This window comes from Gossypium arboreum, chromosome 11, assembly GCF_025698485.1.
Source record: "Gossypium arboreum isolate Shixiya-1 chromosome 11, ASM2569848v2, whole genome shotgun sequence".
Lineage (NCBI taxonomy): Eukaryota > Viridiplantae > Streptophyta > Magnoliopsida > Malvales > Malvaceae > Gossypium > Gossypium arboreum.
Genome location: NC_069080.1, coordinates 125,157,769 through 125,170,337, shown reverse-complemented (window position 1 = coordinate 125,170,337; position 12,569 = coordinate 125,157,769). Strand labels below are relative to the sequence as shown.

The 12,569-nt window shown below is 36.9% G+C and overlaps 1 pseudogene; it reads right to left on the bottom strand.

Moving 5' to 3' along the window:
- Window positions 1-9,812: 9,812 nt before the first annotated feature.
- Window positions 9,813-12,010, bottom strand: LOC108471831 (sesquiterpene synthase 2-like; annotated as a pseudogene).
- Between the last annotated feature and the right edge of the window lie 559 nt (window positions 12,011-12,569).

Below are 12,569 nucleotides of genomic sequence, written 5' to 3'. Positions count from 1 at the left end.
ATTTGAAGCAAGAGATTATCGTAAAAGATCGCGAGTAAAGCTCCGTTCTCGGCGGTAAAGAAGTTCGGGGAGGACACTAATAAGTCGAGGCGATGCGGGAATTTCCATCGAGCCCGACCATTGACGGACTCAGAGCTACTTGATAGCTAGTGTGGGCAATAATCGTCAAGAGAGACCCGAATGCCCCAATGTGGAAGACGACACCTAGGTGAAGTTGGGGTAAAATCATTAATAGGGCTGTTATGGATGCGGTTCAAGGACCACTTCATTAGAGATTGTACGGAGCTAGATGAGAGTAATAAGGCGCAAGGTGCAAGACCTAGTGGAACGACGGCTGAGAGGTAGGCCCCGAGAATTTACGGAGGTAGGGGTGGTAATCGAGAGGAGCCTCGATCACTGGTGTTCGATCCGAGACCCGTGCTCCTGCTAGAGCATATGCCATCCGCGCACGAGAGGAGGCATCCTCCCTTGACGTTATCACTGGTACTTTTACTCTCTTTGATACTAGTGTGATTGCATTGATTGACCCCGGCTCTACTCATTCATATGTATGTGAAACCTTAGCATCCAGTAAGACTCTACCTGTTGAGTCTACTGAGTTCGTAATTCGAGTGTCCAACCCTTTGGGTCAATATGTACTCGTTGATAAAGTGTGCAAGAGATGCCCCCTAATAATTCGAGAATCCTGTTTTCCGGCCGATCTGATGCTTCTACCATTTGATGAATTCGATGTTATTCTTGGTATGGATTGGCTGACCATACATGATGCAGTGGTGGACTGCAAAAGGAAAACCATTGATTTGAGGAGTGTAAATAACGAGGTAGTCCGAGTCGAGTCTACTGATTTAAAAGGAGTGCCAACGATAATATCTTCTATGACCGCTCGGAGGTATGTGAAAAAGGGGTGTGAAACATACCTTGCGTATGTGTTTGAAAGTAAAGAGACGGAAAGGAAACTCGAATCGGTACCAGTGGTTTGTGAGTATTGGATGTTTTTCCGAGGAGTTCTGGGATTGCCACCGGTTCGAGAAGTGGAATTCGCATCGGTTGTACCGGTACTACGCCGATTTCAATAGCCCGTATCGTATGGCATTAACGGAATTAAAGGAATTGAAGGTTCAATTGCAAGAATTGACGGATAGAGGTTTCGCTCGACCGATTTTTTCTCCATGAGGCGCACAGATTGTTTGTGAAAAGAAGGATGGAACTATGAGATTGTGCATCGACTATCGTCAGTTGAATAAAGTGACGATAAAGAACAAATATCCGTTGCCACGAATTGACGATTTGTTTGATCAATTAAAGGGAGCCTCAGTGTTTTCAAAGATAGATTTGAGGTCGAGGTACTATCAGTTGAGGGTCCGAGAATCGGACATACCCAAGACTACTTTTAGAGCGAGGTACGGTCACTACGAATTCTTAGTGATGCCGTTTGGGCTCACTAATGCCCCTGCGGTATTTATGGATTTAATGAATAGAATTTTTAGGCCATACTTGGATCGGTTCGTAGTTGTATTTATTGATGACATTTTGGTCTATTCGAGAGATGAAACTGAACATCTTTGAACACACGAGGCTAGTGTTGCAAATCTTACGAGATAAGCGATTATCATAAAGTTCAAGAAATGTGAATTTTGGTTGAGAGAGGTTAGCTTTTGGGGCACGTGGTGTCCGCGACGGTGTCGAGTGGACCCGAACAAAATTTCAGCCATAGTTGATTGGAAACCTTCAAGGAATATTACCGAAGTTAGGAGCTTTTTGGGCTTGCGGATACTATCGACGATTTGTGAAAGGTTTTTCGGTGATAGCTGCACCGATGACTGAAACTACTCCAAAAGATGTTAAGTTCGAGTGGTCGAACGTTGTCAAGAAAGTTTCGATCGACTAAAACTGTTTAACCGAGGCCCGGTGCTAGTACAATTGAGTCCGTAAAGAGTTTGTCATATCTGATGGCGCATCCTTGATTGGGTTAGGTTGTGTGTTGATGCAAGAAGGTTGAGTTGTGGCTTACGCGTCGAGACAACTAAAGCCGCATGAGAGAAACTATCCGACCCATGACCTTGAACTAGCAGCCATAGTGTTCGCCTTGAAGATATGGCGGCATTACTTGTTTAGAGAAAGGTGTCATATTTATTCGGACCATAAGAGTCTTAAATATCTGATTACTCAAGGAGATCTAAACTTGCGACAAAGACGTTGGCTTGAGTTGTTGAAGGACTATGAACTTGTCATTGATTATCACCCAGGAAAGGCCAACGTGGTGGCCGATGCTTTAAGTCGTAAGGCACTGTCTGCTTTGAGAGCGATGGATGCTCATCTATCCGTTTCACTCGAGGAGGTGCTAGTAGTCGAATTAGAGGCCAAATCGTTATTGATTCATCAAATACTTGAATCTCAGAAGGTCGACGCTAAATTGGTCGCTAAACGAGTCGAATGTGTTTCGAATGAGGAATCAGAATTTCAGATTGACGACAATGATTGCTAGACGTTCAAGGGTCGATTATGTATTCCAAGGGATTCGGAACTTGTTTCGATGATTTTGAACGAGGCTCACAGTAGTCGAATGTCAATCCACCGGGTAGTACTAAAATGTACAATGATCCGAAACGCCAATTTTGGTGGCCGGTATGAAACGAGACATTTCAATTTGTTTCAAGGTGTCGATATGTCAACAAGTGAAAGCGGAACATCAAGTGCCATCGGGATTACTTGACCGATCACGATACCCGAGTGGAAATGGGATCGAGTCACCATGGACTTTGTGTCCGATCGCCATTGTCAACGAGTAAGAAGGATGCGATTTGGGTTGTTGTTGATAGATTGACTAAGTCGGCTCATTTTATCCTGTCGCATGGATTTTTCGCTCGATAAATTGGCGAATTATACATCTCCCAAATTGTTCGATTGCATGGGGTGCCTATTTCTATCGTGTCGGATAGAGACCCAAGATTTACATCGCGATTTTGGAAGAAATTGCAAGAGGCTTTGGGTACCAAGCTGCATTTTAGCACCTTTTCACCCCAAACCGATGGTCAATCCGAACGGATAATTCAAATACTCGAGGATATGTTGAGATGTTGCATCCTTGAGTTTAGTGGCTCATGGGAACGGTATTTACCTTTGGTTGAATTCGCACAACAATAGCTTTCAAACAAGTATTAAGATGGCGCCTTACGAGGCTTTATACGATCGTAAATGCCGTACACCATTGTTTTGGACCGAGCTCGGTGAAAGCAAAATTTTCGGTGGATTTGATTAAAGATGCTGAACGAAAAGTGAAAGTAATCCGTGAAAGTCGAAGATAGCCTCCGATCGTCGAAGTCGTGCAGCGGATCTGAAACGAAAAGACATCGAGTATCGGTGGGAGATAAAGTGTTTCTTAAAGTTTCGCCTTGGAAAAAGATACTCGATTTGGCCGTAAAGGCAAATTGAGTCCGAGGTTCATTGGGCCATATGAGATATCTGAGCGAGTCGGTCCGATTGCATATCGTTTGATTTTGCACCTGAACTCGAAAAGATTCACGACGTCTTTCATGTTTCGATGCTTGACGCTATAGATCGATCCATCGCACGTGATTAGTCCATCGAGGTTGAAATGCAAGCCAATATGAGTTACGAGGAAGAACCCACTCGTATCCTAGCTCGGGAAGTGAAAGAGTTACTGAAACAAGAAAGTTCCGTTAGTAAAAGTGTTATGGCTCAAACACGGATAGAAGAAGCTACATGGGAACTCGAGAACTCTATGAAAGAACGATACCCAAACCTATTTACGGTAATATTTTGGGACGAAAATCTCTTAAGTGGGGAGAGTTGTGACACCCCTAATGTGACCCTAGTCGGAGAGTGGTTTCGGGACCACAAAACCGAGTCACAAGAATAATTAGGTGTTATATTCGTGCTTATTGTATGTGGAATTTGTATGCATAAATATTTCGTGCCTTGATTTTATTAATTAGGTGCTAATTCATAAGAAAGGACCCATGTGTTAGGACTTGAAAATGTGATAGGTGAATTTTAAGTGGCCAAATAATGCATGAAGTAAAGACATGAGGGATTTGCATGTCAATTTAGCCAACTATAGGAAGTGGCCGCCATGGTAATGAAGATGGGCAAAAGAAAACATGTCTTGAACATGTTTTGCTAATGGTGGATGTTAGAAATAATAAAATAAAGAGCATGGGCAAAGGAACATGTTTCAAACATGTCTAGTTAATGGATCATGTTAGAAAGAATAAAGAAATGGAGAAAAAGGGAAATGATGAACAAAAAAAAAAGTGTGGATGCCCCCTTGTTGCCGTGAGTTGAGGAAAAGAAAGGAGAAAAATTTTGTTGTTCATCCTTTCTCATTTTGTTACAATTGCCATGACTTGAGAAGAAGAAAAAAAAGTGTTCATGTTTTCTTTCTTTTGCTATTGCGAAATTAGAGGAAGGGAAGAAGGAGATTCGCCAAGGTGGTCTTCTAGATCAAGGTATGTTCAAGGGTACCTTTAGATGTATATACAACCTTTAGGTGATGAGCCTAAATTTTATCTATTTCATGGTTGGGTTTGGGGTTGATGGAGAGTTAGAATTGGCTAAGGAGCCTAACAAAACATTTTGGTTGATACCTTGATGCCATTATCATGCTAAGTTGAATGGTGGATGCACTCTTGGTAAGGTCAAGGAAGTTGAGATTTCTTGTGTGTGTCTAGGCAAAATGCCGAATGATTTAGTGTTGGAGATAGGAGCTTACTTAGAATGATAAATTCTTCTCCTATGATTATTTTTCTTGCATGTTAAATGGCTCCTACTTAGCCATGCAAAATTTGTAATTTGTATGGATGATTGGAGCATTCGGCTAGGGTATAAATGAAGGGATTTTGGTTGTTTCATCTAAGTATGGATGATGAATGTGCTATGGAAAGAAATCGGTCTTCCTATGAATATGATTCGTGAATGTTTATATTAGTAAAATAATTTATGTTCAAACACTTGAGGATTCGGCATTGTCCATGACTATTGTGTTTAGGAGGTGATTTTGATTATTTGGATATTGGAAAGTAAGAATAGGTGTGATCGGTCATGGGAATTTGAGATGTTGTACATTAGAATTGAAAATACTTGAGACTAGGTTACCTTAATAGTGATAATACATTCGCCTTGATGCATTAATTGAATGTTGGCTAAGGTTTTGATATTTTGAACAAGGATAGTTGTGAATGGAGTGAAAACCATTAAATTATACACATAAGTATCCAGCAAGAAATTTAACTACTAAATGTATTTATACTAGGAGATCAATACATCAAAGGGAGAATCAAACAAAGGCAAAGCAAAGATAATCGAGTAGTCTATTGGAAATCGTTTCATCCAATATAAGGTAAGTCATTAAGCATATATTTGGTATTGTTTTAAATGATCATAATATCTATGCAATTGTGTTTAATGAGATGATATGTAAATGAAAATGTATGTGTATGGAATGATGACATTGTTGAATGTAAAAGAAATAGTGAAATGTGTAGAAAGTTGCTTTCGGCACTAAGTGTCTTGAACAATACGTGTGTACGGTGACGAGATTGGCACTAAGTGTGCATGCTGGAAATATATGGCACTAAGTGTGCATGCTGGAAATATCTGACCTTTGGGTGTGCGAGCTCGAAGGGTATGGCACTATGTGTGCGGGCTTAAATCACATGGCACTAAGTGTGCGAAATAGAGTATTAAGCACTGTGTGTGCGTACTCTCTATATATATATATCTCCGATCGAACAATTATATGGAGGGTGTGTCTTCATCGAGTGGAGTATGGACAGCGGAAAGAGTAAGTACCTTGAGTTCGTGGCTAATAGATACTATGTTCATGCTCAGGGTTGAGTCGGTAAGTTTTAAATCTATGTGATGATTTCAATTGCATGATTGTTGTGGAAATGAAATGATGAATGGAAATTGCTTCAAATATCCTATTGAATAGTATATGAAATGTAAATGTATGACTTGGTATGACATTGATCCGAAAGGTCTAAGGAACTATGGTAGTTCGGTATGGCTGGAACGCTGGGCCTTGTTTCGTTATTTCATTTTATGATAATTTTAGTAACGGATGGTTGTGAAATGCTTATGACTTACTGAGTTATAAACTCACTCGGTGTTTTCTTGTCACCCATTTTAGGTCTCTTGGACTCGTATCGTTTATGCGTGCTCGGAACCATCGTTGAAGTCATCACACCGGCTGGAAATCTTTTGGTATTGTCTTCGTAGTTGAACTAGGAGAACATTTGGCATGTATAGGCTATTTTGTTTTGTTGAATCTCGGGTTGTAAACTTTAAGCCATGCGAAAATGGCCTATGTGGTCGGTTGAGTGTGAATCTAAAACCTATAGGCACGAGCCTTAGAAACCTTAATTTTGATAAGGTGGCCATAGTTTGTATTATGTATGATGAAATAGTTGGCCATGGAAGAATTATGAAATAGTCATTGTTTGCTTTAGTACCAGATGCTGCCAGCAGCAGTGAGGTGAGATGGAAAAATCACTAAAAATAGTAGAAGTAGAATTAAATAGTGAATAAATTATGAAATTGAACCTTGATGAATCTATTTTCATATGGATGAAACGAAACAACCGTATGAGCTGTATTTTAAGAGATATTTAGGTTTTCGCAAAACAGGGCCAGAACGGTTTTGGATCCCCTGCTCCGACTTTGAAAATTCACTATAAATTAACCAGAGAGAATTAGAAGTCATGATCTATATGTGCAGATTCCCTTACGAGTCTAGTTTCTCTAGAAACAAATGGCATAAGTGTTGGAGCCCTGTACAGGAAGATATCCAAGTCGTAGTACACAAAGGTCAGTGTAGTCGAACCCTGAAACAGGGAGACTTTAACTAATAAACTGTACTAATTGGCCCAACGAAAATTCTAGAAAAAATGTGTAGATGGGATTATGAGTCTAGTTTCAGGGAAAATTGACGGAACTCATTTTCGAGTTCTGGAACTCGAGATATGATTTTTAAGGTGACAGTGACGCGGTTAGCTAGCCTGCCTGGAACAGAAATTAAATAATTCCAAGAGAGAAATAAGGGAAGTAAGCCCGGTAACACCACGTGGTCAAATCCGGTGATGGTCACGGGTTTGGGGTGTTACACTCTATATGGACTTCGACAAGCCCCTCGTGCCTGGTTTGAAAAGCTAAAACATTTTCTTGTGTCTGTTGGTTTCGTTGTCTCAAAGTCTGATGTGTCCTTGTTTATTCGGATTACAACTGACTCTACACTCTATGTTCTGGTATATGTTAATGACATTATTGTTATTGGAAGCGTGTCTACGACTATTGATTGGTTTGTTCGGTTGTTAATTGATGAATTTTTGCTTAAGGACATGGGTAGTTTACACTATTTTTTTGGCATAGAGGTGACACGCTCTTCCTCAGGATGCCTTCACCTTTGTCAGACCAAGTTCATACATGATATTCTTTCTTGAGCATCCATGACTGACGCAAAGAGTGTCCACACTCCAATGGTTAGCTCATCCAATCTCTCCAAGAAGGATGGCGACCGTTTAGAAGATCCAACGGAGTATAGGAGCCTTACGAGTGTGCTCCAGTATGTTGTAATTACTAGGCCCAATATTGCATATGTAGTAAATAGGATATGCCAATTTATGCATAATCCTACCACCACTCACATGATTGCCCTGAAACACACCTTATGGTATTTGCGTGGGACTCTTGACCTTGGGATTGTGTTTCGTCCGACTGCTAGGCTTTCTTTAGTTGCATATGCTGACGCTAACTGAGGGCTAGATTTTGACGACCGTCGATCCACTTCAGGGTCTTGTGTTTATTTTGGATCCACTCTTGTGTCATGGTGCTCTAAAAAGCAGCAAGTGGTTTCTCGCTCCACGGCCGAGGTAGAATATAGAAGCCTTGCTGCAGCCACTAGTGAGGTTACTTGGCTTCTTTCCTTGGTTCAGGAACTACGAATTAAGTTTGACGATATCCCAAATATTTGGTGCGATAGCTCTAGTGCTGTTGCAGTTGTAGCCAATCCTGTCTTACATTCTAAGTTCAAACATGTCAAGCTCGACTCGTTTTTTGTTCGTGAGCTAGTTGCGGATGGGTCCATTTTGGTTGGTGAAGTTCCCGTCTGTGATCAAGTAGTAGATGTTTTCACTAAGCCTCTGTCAGTGACGACTTTTACTCGGTTTAGAAATCTTTTTCGCGTCTTGCCCGTTGAGAAAATGGGTGAATGTTAGAGTTAGTAGTTAGTCAGTTAACAAGTCAGTAGCCAAGTTGTTATACAACTTGAAGTTTGTTAAAGAGCAGTTGATGGCTAAGAGCTCTCTATAAATACAACCACTAAATGTACAAAGAAATTAAGTAATCAAGAATCAGAAAAGAAGTTAATCATTACTATTCCTTCTATCAAATACTTTTGAACCTAGTCTTTAACACGGATGACATATATGATGTATATGGCGCATTTGAAGAACTTCAACTCCTTACAGATGCAATACAAAGGTTTGAGTTTAGATCCTAGTGTTTACTACCTTTGCTCTAATTCTTCAAACTGTAACAATCTTTATAGAAGAAATGATTTCGATTTATGCAGTTTGAGCAAGAGAAGGCATTGTACATCAGCTGTTGAATGCAAAATGAGACAACATAGAGTTTCAGAAGAAGAAGTATACGATGAATTGAAGAACCAAGTGGAGAATGCTTGGAAAGATATAAATCATAAGTTGATATTTAGTGAGACACCTAAGCTCGTTCCAATGTCGGTCCTTACACGAGTTCTCAATTTTACAAGGGTCATTGATTTCCTTTATAAGGATGAATATGGATACACATGTCAGGAAATTTACAAAGGATGCAACCATTTCTTTGCTCATTGTTTCAATATAAATTACTGCATAAGGAAATTAAGAATCTACTCAATCTTATGATCCGATTCGTATCTGTGTTGCTTTTAGTATAACACCAATTCTTCAATAATCCATGTTAAGTATTTGTGTAATTTTATGTGTCTTAAAAGTGTTATATAAAATTTCACACCTCAATAATCCTGGTTTCTAGGTGATACAATGATCATTGTTTAGTGGATTCTATCTTTTCTAATAAATTTTATTTGGCCAACAAAAAAAAAAAAACTCGTGGAACATGTTAGTGTTAGTGTTAGTGCTGTCATATTGCAAAGTATTATATAAATCTTAGAGACCTAAAATATTTGTGTGGCATTTTATACTTTTCATTTATTTTTCTCTCTAATTAAATTTTTAGTCCTGTAGATCGATTTCTAGACAGTATCAAATAGGTTACTCCATAAATTGCATTTGATACAATCAAATGATTAGGTGTCAGTTACTCTCATTCTATATTTAACGTTGTAGTCTACTAAGAATAAGGAATCTATTCAAATAACGGAATTTACTCACATTGAGTGTCTTCAACATATCTTTTCTTGATTTATCAATATCTTAATTTCAGTATAGTGCTGCTAAAAATCCTTAAATGATGTGCTTTTTAAGAGTAATAATTTTGGTCAAAAGATGTCTAAGCTAATAATTTAACTGAAAATAATAGCCAAAACACCCTCCTTGCTTTGTACTATGCCAAGATCATTTACCTAAAAGAGCCTTACTTAAGTATCACGATCAACTCCATGAACCGGAACACTACAAAACAATCACACTATTGAACGCTGTTTCAAGCCTAAACCAAAGATGCCAAGCTTAGATCATTATAGGATTTAAATAACATCTTAAACACAATATAACATATAAAAGCAACACAAATACGAAAAGGATTGCTAGATGATATAGGTTCTTAATTCTTCAATAAGGGACTGAGATTGGATCAATGAGTAAAGATTATCCCATCTTTTTTATTTTTTCCAAACATGTGTATACCCATCTCCATTCTTGTAAAAGAAACCAGTGACCCTTGTAAGATTGAGAATTCGTGTAAGAACCGGCCCTGGAATAGCTTTGTATATCTCACTAAATATCAATTCCTGGTTTATATATTTCCAAGCATTCTCCACTTGCTTCTTCAATTCACTACATGCTGCTTCTTCTGAAACCGCATGTTTTTCATGTAGAATTCAACAGTCGATGCACAGTCTTTTGCTTAAACTATATAATTATTTTAGTTTTATTCATCAAATATAAGTTATTGAAAATACTCTTGAAAAATTCAAAAAGAAAGTACCTTGTGTGAAACAACATCATCCATGAGACGACCAACAATGGAAGAAGCATCAATGATTTTAGGGTTGTTAGATGCCCAATTAAAATCTCAGTTGTCACAAAATCTCCCATTCCAACAAAAGATGTGATGATTAACATCATAAAACGAGAAGATAAAATTGCGTTCCTCGTATACTCCTCCATTATTGGTACATGGCTTTCATTATACCATTTGGCATCCACAAAATAAGATTCACACAATTGTTTAAACTATAAATAAATAAATAAATAAAAAGCCATTACCTTTAGGTCATAATAAATTTCAAGTTTAGAGTATACAAGTACCAACTTATAATACTTCAAATTTAGATATTTTTTTATAAAATGGAATATTCTCATATTTAACATATCTCTATATAATTTAGGGATAACAAATTAACCCAAACCCATAGGTTTCGATAGAACCCTATAAACCATACTTTCTTTTCATGAAAATTGGATTTGGAGACAAGGAAAATGGATTTTCAATTAAAATTTTAGAGTTCGGGCAGAAATAAGATTTTGATTAAACTTGCATCGTGATCCTATCTTAAAATTACCAAAATATACCTTTTTTTTAAATTTCATAACTAATTTTATATATTTTAATTATAAATTTTAAATTTCTATAAAATTTTATAAGATTTTAACTTTTTTAATAATTTTTAGTTAGACATTTTAAATTCTTATATGATTTTATAATATGCATTTTATTTGATATTATGTAAAAGTAATATACCATAAAAATTATTTAATATTTTTGGCGTGAGTTGGGTAAAGTTGAGAAACTTTGTTTTTGTTGGATATAAAATTTCAATTAAGATGGTGGTGTCAAGGCGAGAGATATAAAAATTGGATGGGGCCGAGGTGAATAGTCCTACTACACCTTATCCCATTGTTAAACCTACTCATATTTGACACTTTTCTCATATGATATATGAGAAAAGGATACTATTTTTATGACTTATGTAAAATCATTTAAAAATAGATAAAAACGAATGTACTTTATCTTTCGCATATTTGACATGATATAATTTTATTTGTTTAATCATTGTCTCTTCCATTTTCCATAAAAATCTAATAATGGCTTGTAAAATAACTTCATATATTTGAGAGATGATTTATATAATCAGCATCCCACCCGAAAAATCAGTTAGAGAAAAATTCAAAATCAAACATATTGAATAATGTTTTTATACATGATTACATGAATTAACATAATGAACTTTCAGATTTAAAATTGAATCGTGTGTAAATCTACAAGTTACTAACCTCTGAATTGCATTCGTGAGGAGTTGAAGTTCTTCAAGTGTGCCATTTGCGTCATAATGTCATCCATTATTGATGTCATGACAATTGTTTTTGCTAATATCTCTCTAAAAAAAGAGTACTGTGGCTCAAAATACATTCCCAATATCCAAAAGTAACCTTCTACCAATCTATCTCCAACAAAAGGCAGTTTTGTAGCTAAGTCTAAACTTTTCCCCCACCTGAAACAAAACTCACATTAGCCTATAATTCATTATTAGGTATCAATTAATCCTTTTAAATTAGCATAAACAATTAATATTGAATGATGCAGGAGTAATATATTGCCTGTATATCTGGCTTAGCTCTTCCTTTGTGTGAAATTTATAACAAGATGAAATCCAACTCTGCAAACTTCAACAGCGTTTTGTTATGTGAAGCATCGACTAGGTAAATGTACCCAAATTTAAAATGTTAAACTCGAGCTTGTATTAAATTTTTTTAGATTATTTTTACATGAAAACAAATTTTTAAAAAATACTCTTCCAAATATGCATATGAGATCAATTCCATAAATTCATGAAATTTCAGCATTTCATTCTCCCACATAATATCCCTATGAAATGAGAGGTGAGTTGAGTTAAACTTTCATTGGGGGTTATCAATATGCAGTTGGCATGGCAAACATAAAAAGAAACCACAGGGAAGTATTTTTCATGTGAAAAATAGAATGTCAATAATGACAATGTATGGTAAAGAAAAGAGAAAGGAAAAATAAAGAACACAAATAGTTTACATGGAAACTCTTTCAGAAAAAAAACTACGGACAGAGAAGAAGATAATTCACTATGTCGAATTCGAATGATTACAAAAGCGGTAGACTATGTCTATTTATAGGCTTGAAAAACCGTATTCTAATAGAAGGAGTGTAGTAAGGTTGAAACACCGTATTTTAATCAATATCAAATAGATGAATTGTAATAAGGTTGAAAAACCTTATATTAAAATAAAATAAAAGTTCTACATGGATTTTACTTTTATTTTATTTTACCACTGTGTTTTATTTTAACAAGGATTTGGATCACTCAATTCTAATAATCTTCACATTGACATGAA